Source organism: Rhinatrema bivittatum, chromosome 19, assembly GCF_901001135.1.
Source record: "Rhinatrema bivittatum chromosome 19, aRhiBiv1.1, whole genome shotgun sequence".
NCBI classification, from domain to species: Eukaryota; Metazoa; Chordata; class Amphibia; order Gymnophiona; family Rhinatrematidae; genus Rhinatrema; species Rhinatrema bivittatum.
In genome coordinates, this window is record NC_042633.1 from 666,536 (window position 1) to 683,352 (window position 16,817).

General features: G+C 48.1%; 1 protein-coding gene and 1 long non-coding RNA gene across 2 annotated transcripts in view; both read right to left on the reverse strand.

Annotated features, from left to right (window-relative positions):
• Nucleotides 1–9,046, reverse strand: part of LOC115080180 — a 28,011-nt gene extending 18,965 nt beyond the window's left edge. The window contains exons 1-2 of the long non-coding RNA XR_003853532.1: nt 8,645–9,046; nt 7,042–7,789 (exon numbers count right to left, since the gene is read on the reverse strand). This is a non-coding gene — a long non-coding RNA (uncharacterized LOC115080180). The remainder of the gene's footprint in view (nt 1–7,041; nt 7,790–8,644) is intronic.
• LOC115081042 (zinc finger protein 184-like) overlaps nt 1–16,817 on the reverse strand; it is a gene marked incomplete at its 3' end in the record, with an annotated part of 711,587 nt that overhangs the window by 640,866 nt on the left and 53,904 nt on the right. The window lies entirely within an intron of this gene.

Here is a 16,817-nt window from a genome sequence, read left to right on the forward strand (position 1 = left end):
CCGGGAGGAGCCTGTAGGAGTCCAACCGCTGGGACTTAGGCGGCTTCACCCTTGGAAGCCGAAGCCCCCCCGGGAGGAGCCCGTAGGGGCCCGACTGCTGGGACTTAGGCGGGTTGTGGACCAGGACAGGTAACTGGAAACAGACTAGGACAATAGCAATACTGTAACTGAGTTCGGATTCTGGAACCAGACAGGAACTGTAGCAGAATGCGGGTACTGGGACCAGGCAGGAACAGTAACAGGCTCCGGGTACTGGGACCAGGCAGGAACTGTAGCTGAATCCGGGTACTGGAACCAGGCAAAAACTGTAGCAGGATTCGGGTACTGGAACCAGGCAGGAACTGTAGCAGAATGCGGGTACTGGAACCAGGCAAAAACTGTAGCAGGATTCGGGTACTGGAACCAGGCAAAAACTGTAGCAGGATTCGGGTACTGGGACCAGGCAGGAACTGTAGCAGGATTCGGGTACTGGGACCAGGCAGGAACTGTAGCTGAATCCGGGTACTGGAACCAGGCAAAAACTGTAGCAGGATTCTGGTACTGGGACCAGGCAGGAACTGTAACAGGCTCCGGGTACTGGGACCAGGCAGGAACAGTAACAGGCGGACCGTGGCCAACCAGGTACTGTAGCAGGCAGGCAGGAACCAGGCAGGTACTGTAGCAGGCAGGCAGGGACCAGTAGGTACTGTAGCAAGCAGGCAGGGACCCGTAGGTACTGTAGCAGGCAGGCAGGAACCAGCGGGCACTGTAGCAAGCAGGCGGGAACCAGCAGGTACTGTAGCAAGAAAGCAGGAACCAGCGGGCACTGTAGCAGGCAGGCAGGGACCAGTAGGTACTGTAGCAAGAAAGCAGGAACCAGCGGGTATTGTAGCAAGCAGGCAGGGCCCAGCGGGTACTGTAGCAAGCAGGCAGGAACCAGGCAGGTACTGTAGCAGGAACAGAGCGACGAAGCGAAGCGAGTCACTCCCGGGCACAGCGCAACAGGAAACCGGGAGGCTAACCCATTGCAAGGCAAAGACTGGATGGCCGCGGCCGGCTTATCAGGAGTTGGGAGGAGTCACCACTGGTGGGAAACGGCCTAGAAAAGCGCCCAAGTGGCGCGTGTGCCTAGGAGCCAGGCGTCCATCGGAGAGCTCGCAGCGGTGCAGCCCCAATGGGGACGCCGCCAACCAGGCCGCAAACCAGGCTTCTGGAAGCGGGAGCAGGTCCGGGAACCCGGAGGTAAGGGCTTGGCCACAGTGCTTGCGGCCAGAACCGCAACAGTACCTCCCCTCGTATGCCCCCTTTTAGCTGGTCCGGGTTTACTTGGGTGGTCCAGATGGAACTGCCGTAATAAGTCCTTGTCGAGGATGTTACGGGCCGGTTCCCAAGAATTATCCTCGGGTCCGCAACCCTCCCAGGCAAGCAAGTATTCCCATCGGCGTTGATGAAACCGGACATCCAAAACTTCATGCACTTGATACGTGACCTCGTCCGGTACTGAAGGATCCGATGGTTCAGGAGCCCGGGAGTGGTACCTGGATAACAGAAGAGGCTTCAGCAATGACACATGAAAGACCTCATGTATGCGCATGGAGGAGGGTAGGCGCAGACGGTAAGAGACTGCTCCCACACGTTCGGCGACTCGAAAAGGCCCACAGAATTTCGGTTCTAATCGTCTGGGCGGGATTCGTAGCTGTAGATTTCTGGTGCTAAGCCAGACACGGTCTCCTGGAAGGAAGATGGGTACTGGCTGACGATGCCTATCTGCCCACTTCTTAGCGGACAGGGCGGCCTTACGGATCTTTTCCTGGGTAGAGATCCATAAGGAACGAAGCTGGCAAGCTTAGATTGCACTGCCGGGAGTGCACTAGGTTCAGGCAAACTTCCAGTAGCAGCATGCGTGTGATTATTATACAAGAACTCCACCCACGGGAGTAGTTTAGCCCGCTTATCTTGAGGTTCGTTCACAAAGGCAAGAAGGGAAGTCTTCAAGGTTCAATTGGTTTGCTCTGTTTGCCCATTACGCTGATGAAAAGACTAGGGACGCTGATGAAAGACTAGGTTGCAACAGACCCCTGGGTTTCCCAATGGGGGACTTTTCAACAGCACAAGTAGGGCATGAGCCCACAAAAGCTTGGACGTCCTGTCTCACCGTTGGCCACCAGTAGAAACGGTTTAACAAGTCTAAAGTCCCTTTCCTACCCACATGACCCCCAGGGAGGGAGTCATGGGCCCAAGCGAGAACTGCTCTCTGAGAGCAACGTGGAACGACGGTCTTCCCTTGAGAGGACACGAAGGTTGCAGCAAGACTTACTTTCTAAGGATTCAAAATATATTGGGGTGTATCAGGAGTCTCTTTGACCTCAGAGGGACGTGAGAGCGGGTCAGCTCAAATGTTCTTTGAGCTGGGTCGGAGGCGTAACGTAAAGTCAAACCGGTCAAAAAACAGCGACCACCGGGCTTGTCTTGGATTCAGGTATTGGGCTTGCTTTAACAATGCTAGGTTCTTATGAATGGTATAAATCGTAACTGGATGGTTGGCTCCTTCCAACCACTGTCTCCATTCCTCCAGGGCAAGTTTTACGGCTAGCAACTCTTTGTCCCCAACACAGTAGTTGCTCTCTGCCGGGGAGAATTTCCTTGAAAAATATTAACAGGGCAACAGCTATCCAGAATCAGAGTACTGACTCAGTACGGCCCCCATGGCCGCACTAGAGGCATCAACTTCCACCACGAAGGGCCGGCTGGGATACGGGTGGCGAAGGCAGGTATCTAACGAGAAGGCTTCTTTAAGGACCTCAAAAGCTTGACAGGCAGAAGCAGGCCAATCCACCGCGTTAGCCCCCTTTCGGGTGAGGACAGTTAATGGGGCCACAATACGAGAGTAATTGGGAATAAAGTGACGGTAAACATTAGAAAAGCCGAGGAAGCGTAGCAACGCTTGATGACCCTTTGGCCGAGGCCAATTCTTAATAGCTGCCACTTTCTCAGGATCCATTCAAAAGCCAGCTGCAGAGACTATGTAGCCTAGGAACGGCAAGGACGTCTTCTCAAAGTTACATTTTTCCAGCTTCGCGTACAGGCCATGCTCCCTAAATACCTGGAGCACTTGACGGACATGCAGATGGTGTGACGACTGGTCCTGGGAGTAGATTAAGACATCGTCGAGGTAAACAATTACACAGGTGTTCAGAAGGTCCTGCAACACCTCATTTCCGGGACGGGTTCTGACTAAATTGTATGCTCCTCGCAAGTCCAATCTTGTGAAAATCTTCGCTCCTCGAAGCCGATCAAGGAGCTCCAGGATTGACGGGCGCGGGCAATGGTCTCGGTTGGTAATATAATTTAGGCCTCGATAGTCCATGCACGGGCTCAGGGAGCCGTCCTTCTTGCTTGGTATGAATAAGGAATCAGCCCTTCCTCGGGGGGGGGGGGGGGGGGGCATAGTACCAGACAGCAAGTCCATAGCACAGTCATACTGACGATGCTGCGGGAGGAACTCCACCTTGGTCTTGAAGAATACATCCATAAAGTCCTCATAAGGTGCCAGAGGATCCACGGCAGCGTGCATCAAGGGAAGTGCAGGAGTCTTGGGCCCTTTCATACAATTAGCTAGGCAAAAAGGACTCCATTTGAGAATCTGTAACGTATCCCACTGAATCGTGGGCGAGTGTTTCTGTAACCACGGCAACCCTAGCACCACAAGGTGGACAGCCTTCTCCAACACTAAGAAGACTATCTCCTCCGAATGGATCGCCCCGGTGCGGACCGTAATGGGTGCCGTGGACATCTGGACAGGTCCTGGAAGAAGCGTCCCCTGGATAGAAGTAATTCGTAACGGGACCTCCCGTCTATGCTTAGGGATACGCAACTGGGAGACTAAGTCCTGCAGGATGAAATTACCTCCGGCTCCGGAATCCAGGAACGCCATCTTCTCAAAGGAACCTCTGGGATATTCCAAGGTAACAGGAACAGTACACTGAGGAGCAGTAGCGCAGCCTAGGAGGAGCTCCTCCCGATCTCCTAGGCTTTGGCGTTTTCCGCACGCTCCTGGCAGTGTGCCAAGAAGTGTCCCTGCTGGCCACAATACAAGCACAACTTCAGCGAACGGCGACGTTGCCTTTCTTCAGCAGAAAGCAGGGCCCGTCCCAGCTGCATAGGTTCACAGGTGGGAGCATCTGGACGAGAAATCTTGGGCGAAGGCACCGGTCTTGGCCCTCGAGCCGGACTATGGCGAGAGGGGCGTTGCTCCTTGGCCCATTGTTGTAGGCAGCGATCAATGCGGCCAGCCATCTCATTCAAGGCATTGAGGTCCCCCGGCAGGTCTCGAGCAGCAATTTTGTCCTTTATGCGTCCGGAGAGGCCTTCCAGGAAGATGGCCTTGAGACTACCATCCTGCCATCCTACTTCTTGGGCTAAAGTCCGAAACTCCATTGCATAATCTGCCAAGGAGCGAGCCCCCTGACGAAGTTGCAGCAGCTCAGACGTAGCTGTGGTTACTCGGGCGGGCTCATCAAAGGCCTGGCGAATGTTCGTGATGAACAGTTGTAAGTCCGTTAATGAAGAATCATTGTTTTCCCAGAGGGGAGAAGCCCAGATTAAGGCTTTCCCATCAAGCAGGGACAGGATATATGCCACTTTCACCACATCCGAGGGGAACTGCCAAGGCAACAAGGAGAACCGTACAAAACATTGGTTCAAGAAGCCACGGCAGGTCCTTAAATCCCCAGCGTAATGAGAGGGTGCGGGCAGCTGGGTCACTGACGAGTCCTGGGCCTCGAGTCCTGGTTCTGGGGCAGATGAGGCCCTGGCATCCAACCAGGCCGACAATTCCCCTACCGAACCGGTAAGGACCTCGCGGTACTGTTGTTGATACTGCAGCTGCTGTGCCAACCCCGGCAGGTCCAAGGGAACGGGCGCATCCGCCGAGTCCATGGCCTTGCAATCTGTTATGGGAGTCTCTGTTTAGTGGACCCTTGGGCCGACCTGCTGGAGACTGGGAAAGGTGGTCAATGTCTCTAGTGAATAGCAGGCCGGGAGGCAGAGGATCAGACAGGACGTAGATGCTCTTCACCCTGGAAGCTGGTACTCCCCCGAGAGGAGCCCGTGGGAGCCCAACCGCTGGGACTTAGGTGGCTTCATCCTTGGAAGCCGAAGCCCCCCCCCCCCCCCCAGGAAGAGCCCATAGGGACCCGACTGCTGGGACTTAGGCAGGTTGTGGACCAGGACAGGTAACTGGAACCAGACTAGGACAGTAGCAATACTGTAACTGGGTTCGGGTTCTTGAACCAGAAAGGAACTGTAGCAAGACTCAGGAACTGTAGCGAGACTCGGGTACTGGAACCAGGCAGGAACTGTGGCAGGATTCGGGTACTGGAACCAGGCAGGAACAGTAACAGGCGGACCGGGGCCAACCAGGTACTGTAGCAAGCAGGCAGGAACCAGCGGGTACTGTAGCAAGCAAACAGGAACCAGCGGGTACTGTAGCAAGCAAGCAGGAACCAGGCAGGTACTGTAGCAAGCAAGCAGGAACCAGCGGGTACTGTAGCAAGCAGGCAGGAACCAGGCAGGTACTGTAGCAAGCAGGCAGGAACCAGCGGGTACAGTAGCAAGCAAACAGGAACCAGCGGGTACTGTAGCAAGCAAGCAGGAACCAGGCAGGTACTGTAGCAAGCAAACAGGAACCAGCGGGTACTGTAGCAAGCAGGCAGGAACCAGGCAGGTACTGTAGGAGGAACGGAGCAACGAACGAAGCGAGTCACTCCAGGGCACAGTGCAACAGGAAACCGGGAAGCTAACCCGTTGCAAGACAAAGACTGGATGGCCGCGGCGTCTGACGTCAGGAGTTGGGCGAAGTCACCACTGGCGGGAAACGGCCTACAAAAGCGCCCAAGTGGCGCGCGCCTAGGAGCCGGGCATCCATGGGAGGGCTTGCAGCGGCGCAGCCCCACCTGGGACACCACCAACCAGGCCTCTGGAAGCGGAAGCAGGTCCGGGAACCCGGAGGTAAGGGCCTGGCCACGGTGCTCGCGGCCAGAACCGCAACCACAGGGGAGGCGGGACCATGCAAAATATCACTTACAATCACGTGATGTCACTGCCATAATGCTCTGTCGTGCAATAAACAGTGTATATGGCATGTTAGAGCCCCAGCACGGCTTGGTGCATCTCCCAGGACTGCAACCTCCAGCCCTGAACAACGGGCCGAGTTTTGGGATGGAGCACACACAGGGCACCACGTAGCGTTTTGTTAGGAAGCAGGGCTTTTCTTTGCAGACTTCGGTGGTTATTCCTATGTTTAGATCTGGATCGTACACTTATGTGCCTTTTCCTATTGCTATGCATGTTCTCTTCCTGGTATTTTCTTATTTCAGTACAGGAGATTTAAAATTTAAAGAAGGATGGGCTACAGGAGGTAAGTGAGAAGGGATCATGTATGCCCGTCTACTGGACATGGAATAACAAGGAGGAGGTCATGCGAGGTCGCCCTGCAGTGATATAGGACTGACAGCTGGGAGGCGTCCCGGGCAGCGTGCAAACAGATTAAGTGGGTGGCCAGGATGCGCTCAGTTGATCTGTTACCTGACCTTGTTATGTTATTACACTGTTCTCCAAGCGTTCCAGTCAAATTAATAGCTGACTGTTAATGAAGACACAGACATCTGCAAGGCTATATTAAAAATAAAATACCAAAAAAACAACAGCAGCCTGTTTTTAACATTAAATGCATAGATCAGGAGCAGAAATCCCCCTGTGGCAGAACCTTTCAGCACTCGGGTCCTATTAAGGCCTCAGGTGGGTGCTGGATCTCAGCTAGAAATAGCGCAGGGTCACCTGCACGTCGGCCCTTAGACTTCCTCTGTCTGTCTCCTCTCGCACCCACGCAGGAGGTTTCTAACCTGTGCTCAGCTTTTTTAATTCTTCCAATGCTCTCCTTTCCCCTCTCACCCGTGATCGATGGGGGCCATTACATGCAGCGCGGCATCTCCCGGCCTTGCCCGTAAACGAACTATAAAAATCGGGTACCACAGTATTAAAACTTTGAGGATGGCGGCTCACCTGGTCCTGAGGCTGCTGATGCTTGATGAAATCCTGTGGGAGGCTGCCCAGGGACGATGCCCGGCACAGCAGCGCTGGAGGACAGCGAGGGGACACCACAGGAGCGGAGACATCATAATTGGGGGGATCGTCACCGTGAAGTTTTATTTCGATTCCAACCTCCACAACTTCTCAATGCATCCCTGGCTGAGTGTGCCCGGAGCGTAAGTGAGAGCGCGGCTCGGCTTGGTTATCTGTATAGCTCACGTTCCCATTCTCTTCTTCAGAGTGCGTCTCTAGCTCCTTCATCCTCTCTCGCAGGCCCATACAGTAAACTGCGCGGGAGAGGGCCCGCGCTTATTGGGGGAAGTGGCGGCTGTCAATGGGCAGATTTGTTTTAGAAGATTTTTTGGGGTCTCCGACTTAATATCTGCTTTTCTGTGCACTTGCCCGGTGCCGGCCTTTGGCAGGCGTTAATTTCTGAAAGTAAAATGTGCGGCTTGTGATGAGCGCTATTAGTTTCGGGGAGGGGGGGGGCTAACAGTGAAGTACCTCGATCGTTTTACTTTGAGCCTCTTCCGCATGTTCGCTCTCCCTTTCCAAACATGGTATCGCGAGCTGCTGCTCAAGTGCAGGCGTCAGCAAAGAGTCAGCCTAATCTCCTTCCCCCCTCGGATTTTCTTTGCCACTGCGTTTCATTCACATCGCTCTGCCTCCCGTTTCATGTGGCTTACATCGTTATCAGGTTTCTTTGTTCTGAAATCCTCACCTGTATTAGATAAGAACATAAGAGCATAAGAAATTGCCATCAAGCCCAGCATCCTGTTTCCAAAAGTGGCCAATCCAGGCGACAAATACCTGGCAAGTACCCAAACACTAAGCAGATCCCATGCAACTGATGCCAGTAATAGCAGTGGTTATTTTCTAAGTCAACTTAATTAAATAGCAGGTAATGGACTTCTCCTCCAAGAACTTATCCAATCCTTTTTTAAACCCAGCTACACTAACTGCACTAACCACATCCTCTGGCAACAAATTCCAGAGCTTTATAGTGCTTTGAGTGAAAAAGAACTTTCTCCGATTAGTTTTAAATGTGCTACTTGTTAACGTCACAGAGTGCTCCCCTAGTCTTTCTAGGGGTACTGCTCTGTGGCTAAACTTCTTTCGTCCTGTAAAATGCCCCCAAGATGCAAATCCATGAGTTCTCACCGATGGCAGGCAGCTGTCACTTTACCTTTTAAAGGGTCTTTTTTTTCACCCCTGATTCAGTGTAGTTTAGCTGAGCACCATCTAAATTCCCTGCACCCCTCCCGATATCATCTCATCATAATGAAGGGAATTCACTTGTTATCTGCCTTTGAATGGTATTGTGCATTCAGGGTCTGTTTGAGCGGAATGCCTATCACCGGGTGCAGAGCTGATCACGTCATCGAGGTCACATCTATTCATAACTTTCCAGTGTGTGCACGCTCCCACCAATCTCTGAAGGAACAGGTTCCATAGGGATTCCTGGTGGTATTTCAGATCCCTAGGGCTTTGATTTACTGTGTGGTTAAAAGTCAGTGCAAGGGTAGCACACAAAGCTATCCATTTCACTTTCGCTAGATATTAAACTTGCACTTACCTGCTTAAGCGTTCACCTGAATATTCAGTCACATCAAACTGCACAATAGTTGTCCAGAAACGTGAGCTGGTTAATGCTGAACATCGCACTAACTGGGAATATTTGAATAACCTTCCCTGGGCACACGCCAGCCTGGCGCCTTTGCTGTCAAGAAACAATTCACAAGACAGTAGGGAGAATATTTAGGAGGTTAGATTTACGCACTTTAAACTCAGTTTTAACCACACTGAACTTTTAAAAATGAAGCTCAGTGTGTGCGCCAATCATTCCTATGCTTTGTAAGCATTTAGTTAGCCCTCGGCACTGCTCCTTTCTAACACAGGGACAGCAGGAATTATTCCCCTTCCCTGGCTGAGAGTCTGCCCCATTCAAGGATCTGCCCTACTTTTAAGTTACGTTCGGGGAAGAAAGTCAGTTTGCATATTGCATCTGCTGTGTACATCTCTGTTAATCCATCCGACTCTCTCATCTGTCCACCTGCAGCAGGGAAGATGTGAATTCATGGCCAGGGGTCAGAGACTGGGCTGTGTGCATGGGGACGGGACGTCCGTTTGGCCGCTGTGAAACCAGAAGTACTGGCAAGAACCTGTTTATGGAAGGAAGGACCACGGTGGGGAGGGCAGGACGAGATAAGGAAACGCATCTAATTTATGCTAAATTCTGAGCAGGCTGTCTGACGTGCATTATGTCCTTTCAGTTTTAAGATATTAAACCACTACAACTTGCTGGCCTTCGTTTCTGTGGTGGAGGAGATTAATAAAAACTCGAAGATCCTACCCAACCTCACACTGGGATACCAGATTTATGACTCTGCCAACAATCTGGTCATATTGCTAATTTCTGCCATGAACGTATACTCTGGGACTGGCATCTGGATCCCTAACTACAGCTGCAGAACATCTGGCAAGCTGGCTGCTCTCATCGAAGGCCTGCCTGCAGAGAAATCAAGACAGATGTACAACTTGTTCAGCATCTACCACTACCCACAGGTGAGAGGCTTTCCTGATTTTTACAACATAACGCATGCCTAGGGCCCCCCATCTTTCAGTGAAATGAACGCAAAGTGCTTTCCACAAACACTGATAGGGAAGGTGCACCTGCTCTGTCCATCTGAAGTTTGCTGAGGGTGCATTTTGTGATCTTCCTCCATTAGCTTAAACCCCACAATGGCTCTGGAGCACATGAACATGAGAAATGTGATGCTGGGTCAGACCAAACTCCAGCGAGCTGAGCGCCCTGCCTTCAACAATTACAGGTGCCTGGAAGATCCCCCCCCAAAAAGTAGATTTATTCTACGCCTTGTTGCTCAGTCCCAGGGATAGCAATGGCTTTCTTCAGTTTACCTGGCTAATAATCGGGCCGATCCAATACGGCGCACTCAGCCGAGCGCACTGTTTAACCCAGGGCTGGACGCGCGTCCGCAGCCCCTTACACCATAAGGGGATTAACACATCCAAAACGCACGTCCAGCCTCGCCGTGAAACTAACATGCTTGCTGATGAGGCTATTAGCTATTCACCTCAGATCCCAGACATTTTTATGCTCAGAAATTAAAGCCAGCCCAGAGCAGAGTTCCCCTAGTAGCCTCTCCAAGGCCCGGTTTTCACAAAAGAATGAGCTATTGACCTGTTGTCTTCCTTGGGTGCCTGGTACCATGCATGATCCCTCAGATTCCTGCGTGCCCCCCTGGTACGTCCAGTAAAAGGAATCCATAATAAAACCAGAATGAGGGGCGGCCAAGTCTTGTAAGATCCCTGACTGACGAATGATCCGGTTTTCACAGCTAAAAACTTCAGTCTGGAAACACTTTTTTTTTTTCTGTGCACATCCCTCGAAAAGAAACTCAGAATCCCTCTAAGTCCCTAAATTCTGAAATGTTGGAGTTGCGTGTCCATTTCTCTTTGCAACCCTGAAAAAGAATGAACTCAGGGCGGGGGTCACTTGTTTAAGTGTGTGCCAAGTCTATCTAGAGAGTCGTGCAAGCAAAGGTCGGTGGGGTGAACCTGATGCAGCTTTTCCTACAGAGAGGGACCAGGCAGGGCTATTTCTACCCCACTGCTGGTTTTGCTCATTCTAGAGTCGCTGGGGTGGCAATAGCGAGGAGCATACAATATGTCTTTTTGCAGATGATCCTCCTCTTTGTTCCAAATCCTAGGCACTCATTAGTAACCTTGACTGGTTTGATCTCTGAATTCGGTAAGATATCAGGGGACAGAGTTATTTAGGGGAAACTGAATTGCTTGATTTACAGCTGTCAGAAAAACTGGGGTATGTGAAATATTTGGGAATCTATAAACTGAAATTTGTCCTCCCTAAATTACCCCTCTCTGACTAAAGAAGACCTGAGAAAAACGGATTTACTGTGCCACATAAACTTGGTCTGGAAGGATCAGCACAATTAAAATAAAATATACTTCCTAGCGCAGGGTCCTGGAGAGCCACAAACAGGCCAGGATATCCACCCTGAATACGCAGGAGATACGTTTGCCCGCCATAGAGGTAAACCCCCCTGGACTTTGGGATTCTCCTGAACAGAGAATGATAATCACATTGCAGCAGGAACCACTGGAAAGGCAATGGTTTTCCTGTAAAATGTTCTTTCCAGTTCTCTTTTAAGAACTGCCTTAGAAATATTTGTATAAAGAAACATTTTTTGGGACCGATCTCTTCTTACAGACTTATTGCAACCCCCTGGTATATTTTATTATCCAGAGGGAAAATATCCTCCCGTGTAACTTCATTCTCTGTCCGTTCCTGGATCAGTGCAGACCCTGGGTTATGTCACCAATCCAGCAGAGGGCGGCAGAGAACATTCTACTGACTCTGACCTATGCCCTGGGGCACCACCTGCAGTCCCTCAGTATTTCTCTGTTCCCTGTCCGTACCTGGATCAGCCCAGACCCTGGGTTATGTCACCAATCCAGCAGAGGGCGGCAGAGAACATTCTACTGACTCTGACCTATGCCCTGGGGCGCCACCTGCAGTCCCTCAGTATTTCTCTGTTCCCTGTCCGTACCTGGATCAGCCCAGACCCTGGGTTATGTCACCAATCCAGCAGAGGGAGGCAGAGAACATTCTACTGACTCTGACCTATGCCCTGGGGCGCCACCTGCAGTCCCTCAGTATTTCTCTGTTCCCTGTACGTACCTGGATCAGTGCAGACCCTGGGTTATGTCACCAATCCAGCAGAGGGAGGCAGAGAACATTCTACTGACTCTGACCTATCCCCTGGAGCACCACCTGCCGTCCCTCAGTATTTCTCTGTCTCCCAGCAGAGGTGGACGTTCCTAACCCCTGCAGTCTGTGGTAGTTTGTTATTTTTTAGTCAGGTACTTTAGGAGTTAATTTTTTGCAGGCTTTCTTTTTCTTTTGAAGAGAACCTGTTCTTTTCATTTAAGTTATTTAAAAAAAAAAGGTTTTATTTTTCTTCACAGCCTCCTGGGAGGTTGCCAAGTCCTGGGAGGACTATCCCTCCTGGTTTTTGAGGCTGCCGGAGTTGGGGAGGTTTTGTACCCAGCAACCACTCCTGGCAGGGGTGATACCGGGGGGCCCAGCTCACTCACCCTACTTGGAGCAGCTCCTGGGGGCCACGGCATTTCGGTCAGGTAAAAAAAATAAAAATAATTCTTGTCAGCTGAATTGTTGCTTACTTACCTTTTGGTGTTCGGTGGGCCCGTGCCTTTGTTTTTCCACGGGGTTTCTTTTAGTTTTTTGTTTATGTCATACTTTTCATTTCGCACCGTTTTTTCTTTATAATACCGCAAGGCGCGGCCTGCCGCGCTTGTGGAGATGCGCGCGCGCACTGATAGAAAAACCTTGTTGCATTTTCAAAGTGCACATCCGTTACCTCTGAAAACCAGTTTACCTTTTTCACAATTTCTAAGATATAAAAGAAATTGCTCTAACAATGAGATATACAGACAGCAATCTGTTCAATTAAGTACAGATTTAAGGAAAAGAGGGTATCCGAAAAAAAGTATAAGCAGTGGTTTCAAGAGAGCCTTGTATTATGATAGGGAAGCTTTATTATCTCCTCAACCTACAAAGGAAGACAGTAATATGATCCCGTGCATTATTAGATATTCACCTATGTCCAAGAATATTACACAGAGCATACGTAAACACCGGCACTTGATTCAAATGATTCCTGGGTTTGAAGAACATGAATTCAGGGCGGCATTTTCAAGAGGGAAGAATTTGAAAGACATTTTATGTCCATCAACTTTGAGAGAGCCAGAATACAATGTACAAACTTTGGATGGAGAGATCTTGCGTGGCCACTGTAAGATCTGTAATCAAACGATGGAAATGAAGAACTATACGTGTCTAAAGACAGGTTTTTCATATACATTTCAACATTTTACTACTTGCCAAACCACTTTCGTTATTTACATCATAGTTTGTCCATGTAAAAAAAAAAATATAGGACAAACTACGAGAACTTTAGTTCTTGAACCAGTGAACATAAGAGTTGTTTAAAAAACCAAAGATTGTCAGCAGCGATTGTAGAACACTGTATTTCCAAAGACCATAAAGTGCAAGATTTGCGCTGGTTTGTAATTGATCATATACGTTCTGATTTAAGAGGTGGTAACCGGGAGAAAATTTTGTACCGGCGAGAACAAGAATGGATATATAAGTTACATTCAGAAGAGCCTGACGGACTTAACAGTAAAACTGGACTCGTTTAATCCGCTAATCCATTAATATATTCCATTCATACTGATGTCTGTAACATTAATACAGTTTGTTTTCTGAAGATTATGATGATTGCAAATTCATTTCTATGAAAATTTTCACTGATATTCCTCACATTTATAGCCAATGGCAATGCATATCTTGATTAATGTTCTTCACAAGTTTACGTGATTACGTCTAAACGTAGGACGTGCTTACGTAAAACATTTTTTATATCCTCTAACTCAATTGATAAAATGAAGAGTTCATTTTATCAATTGAGTTAGAGGATATAAAAAATGTTTTACGTAAGCACGTCCTACGTTTAGACGTAATCACGTAAACTTGTGAAGAACATTAATCAAGATATGCATTGCCATTGGCTATAAATGTGAGGAATATCAGTGAAAATTTTCATAGAAATGAATTTGCAATCATCATAATTTTACTTTAAATTTAAAATATGAGACAATAAAGACCTGTGATTGAGTTCACTGGTTTGAAAAATTAGAGGTGATATAGACCCCTTTTTTACCAGTTCTGAGGTCTTTGTCTCAGTATAAAAATTAGTATAAAAATTCGTAAAATATTGATACTTCAAAAACAATTTTTGTATAAAAATTTACATGATTTGGGGGCTGGCTTTGGCTGAGAAGGGATATCGAGCCGTCCTAGTTAGAAACTCTGAGAAAAGAAAACCCAGCTGAATAACATCAGAATCGCCAAAGGAGGAGGTGAGAAGTGAGAGACCAGCAGACCAGAATGCTCGACGTCATCACCAGGGCCCAGGATCTTTAAATTCCGAGGCACGCCGGAGTTTCAGTGGGGCTGGCTTTAGCTGAGAAGGGATATCGAGCCGTCCTGGTTAGAGACTCTGAGAAAAGAAAACCCAGCTGAATAACATCAGAATCGCCAAAGGAGGAGGTGAGAAGCGAGAGACCTGCTGACCAGAGTGCTCGACGTCATCACCAGGGCCCGGGATCTTTAAATTCCGAGGCACGCCGGCGCGCGGCTTAGACCGGCTTTGACCACGTTTGATCGCGTAAGAATCCCTTTTAGGAACGAGTTGGGTAACAACTTTGGAATGGGAAGGAAAAGAAAAGTGAGATATACCTCCTCATCGCCAACCATAACCAAAACTGGACCCATGGACACCCATGTAAACCGGCAAGAAACGCCAAGAATGGACAGTATGTGCAGCACCTCAGATGCAACGCTAAGTTCAGGCACAGCGCTTACACCTCCACAGCCCCCAGGAGCAATGAAAGAGGTACTCCAGGTTGGAACGGAATAGCCAAATGTGAGTGATCTTGAATCGCAACATGTTATGGCTGAGGCCGAATCAGCCACCTACGCTGAAGTAGGAGAATATCATTGTTAAGATTGGCGACTCTCAGATAAGCTCTGTAGATCCAGCTAATGTGAATCTAGGGGATTTGTGGAAAGGGCTGGTAAAATTGGACTCAAACTTAATTCAGGTCAATTCTTCTCTCTCAGCTCTAGTAAATGTGAATAGAATATCTATTGTAAATCAAGGTAAAAGAGTGAAAGAAGTAGAGTTAGCATTGAAAGATCTGTCTGTAAAAATTAACAAGGCTCAGAATTTAGAAAGTATGATCATTGGAGATACCAAATTGTTACATTTCGAACTAGAAAATGTGAAAAATGTAATTAGAATCAAAAATTTGAGATTGGTTAACTTTCCTGTTACTAGATTGTTGTCACCTAAAGAAATGTTAGTGAAATATTTGAAAGAGATTTTGTCGTATGATGAAAAGGATATACCATATATATCTAAGATATATTATTTTACTTCAAGATCTAATAAGGATACTAGTATAGTTGAAGAAAATTCTGAAGGTATTTCTACTTTCTTAGAAGAAAGTACAGACATTATAAACAAAAGATCAACGCTTTTTGTGTCATTTGCTTTAGAGAGAGAGAAAGATGTGTTATTAGAAAAGTTTTTTAGGAATAAAGATCTTAAATTTTGTGGCCAAAAGGTGTTTATTTTTCCAGACGTCTCTAGAACCACTCAGGTTCGTAGGAGAAACTTTCTGGAGCTTAAAAGTAAAACTCTAGAAATTGGTGCTACCTTTTATTTAAAATATCCTTCGAAGTCTTTTATAAATTACCAGAGTAAAAAATTTATATTTACTGAGCCACATCATTTAGATAGTTTTCTAAAAGATAAATCGAGCCCAAAGGAAAACCAGGAGATACCATCAGTAATAGCGCTAGAGAAAGATGAGAATAATATCCCTTCTTAGATGATGTTATTATTCTGTGTATTGGATTAAATTAAGCCCTCGACATTATTTGTTCTTAATAGAAAATTTGAGGAGAAATTCTTTATGTATGGTCAATTATAAGTGAAAGTAAATATGTATATTTTCTTATTAAGATTGCCTATTGAGTTGGAGAATGAGATTTATGTTTGTAATTTTGTTTTAAAATATAATAAAGAGAAAATTGAAAAAAAAATTTACATGATTTATGAATAAAGTACTATTTTAACAGCGCTTAAAATTATAGCAACTTCTGATCGTTTCAGACAGTTAGTTATATACGGATTTCAATTGGAGACTAATTGACCCTTTTTTGCAGTGTTAGCTGAATTGTTGTTCACTTACCTTTTTATTTCGGAGCTTTTTTTTTTTTGGTGTTCGGTGGGCCCATGCCTTTGTTTTTCGCCGGGGTTTCTTTTAGTTTTTTTGTTTATTTCATACTTTTTATTTCGCGCCGTTTTTTCTTTATAATGCCGCGAGGCGCGGCCTGCCGCGCTTGTGGAGATGCACGCACGCGTCTCTCCAGGGAGAGTCTCTGTTCATCCTGTCTCCCCGGGGGGGGAAGGCTCATCAAGTTTGCCGATAAAAAAAGGGACTCGGCACTTCGCTCGGCCCAGCTGCTCTTCTGCCCCGGATTCATTTCGCTGCAGTGCTGGGACTGAGGCACTCCTGTCTACTCTGAGGGTGGCGACACAACAAGCTATTCAGGGGGCTTCTGACCCGCCTCCGCTGTCGCCGCAGCTGGCGGTCCCTGGTCGGGACAAGCCGGGCGAAACAGGGCCATATTTATCGGCTGAAAGCCTGGAGGAGATTTCAGATTCTTCTTCCTCTTCTTCTGCCTTTTCAGGGGATTTTCTTCGTTTTCTTACAAATCTAAGAAATTTCATAAGAGACATAAGAGTCTCTCATCTGAACAGAGGTTAAGTTCCTCAAAAAGGGCTAGTCCCACCGATTTGGGAGAGGGGTCAGCTCCGAAGCGTCCCCTTTGTCAGGGTCCGGATCAGACAATTTTTTCTTTTTCAGATGATTCTGAGCATGGCTCTTTACCTATCCCAGACAAGTCCTTGCCGGAGGGGGATTTAAATGAAGACCTTGCTTTGAGTATTAGTTCAGGCCCTCATGTTGCGGATGGGGATGACCCCAAAGTAGTCCGCCTATTTAGAAGAAAGGAACTTAGTCCCTTAATTCCAGCTATTTTACTGGGCTTG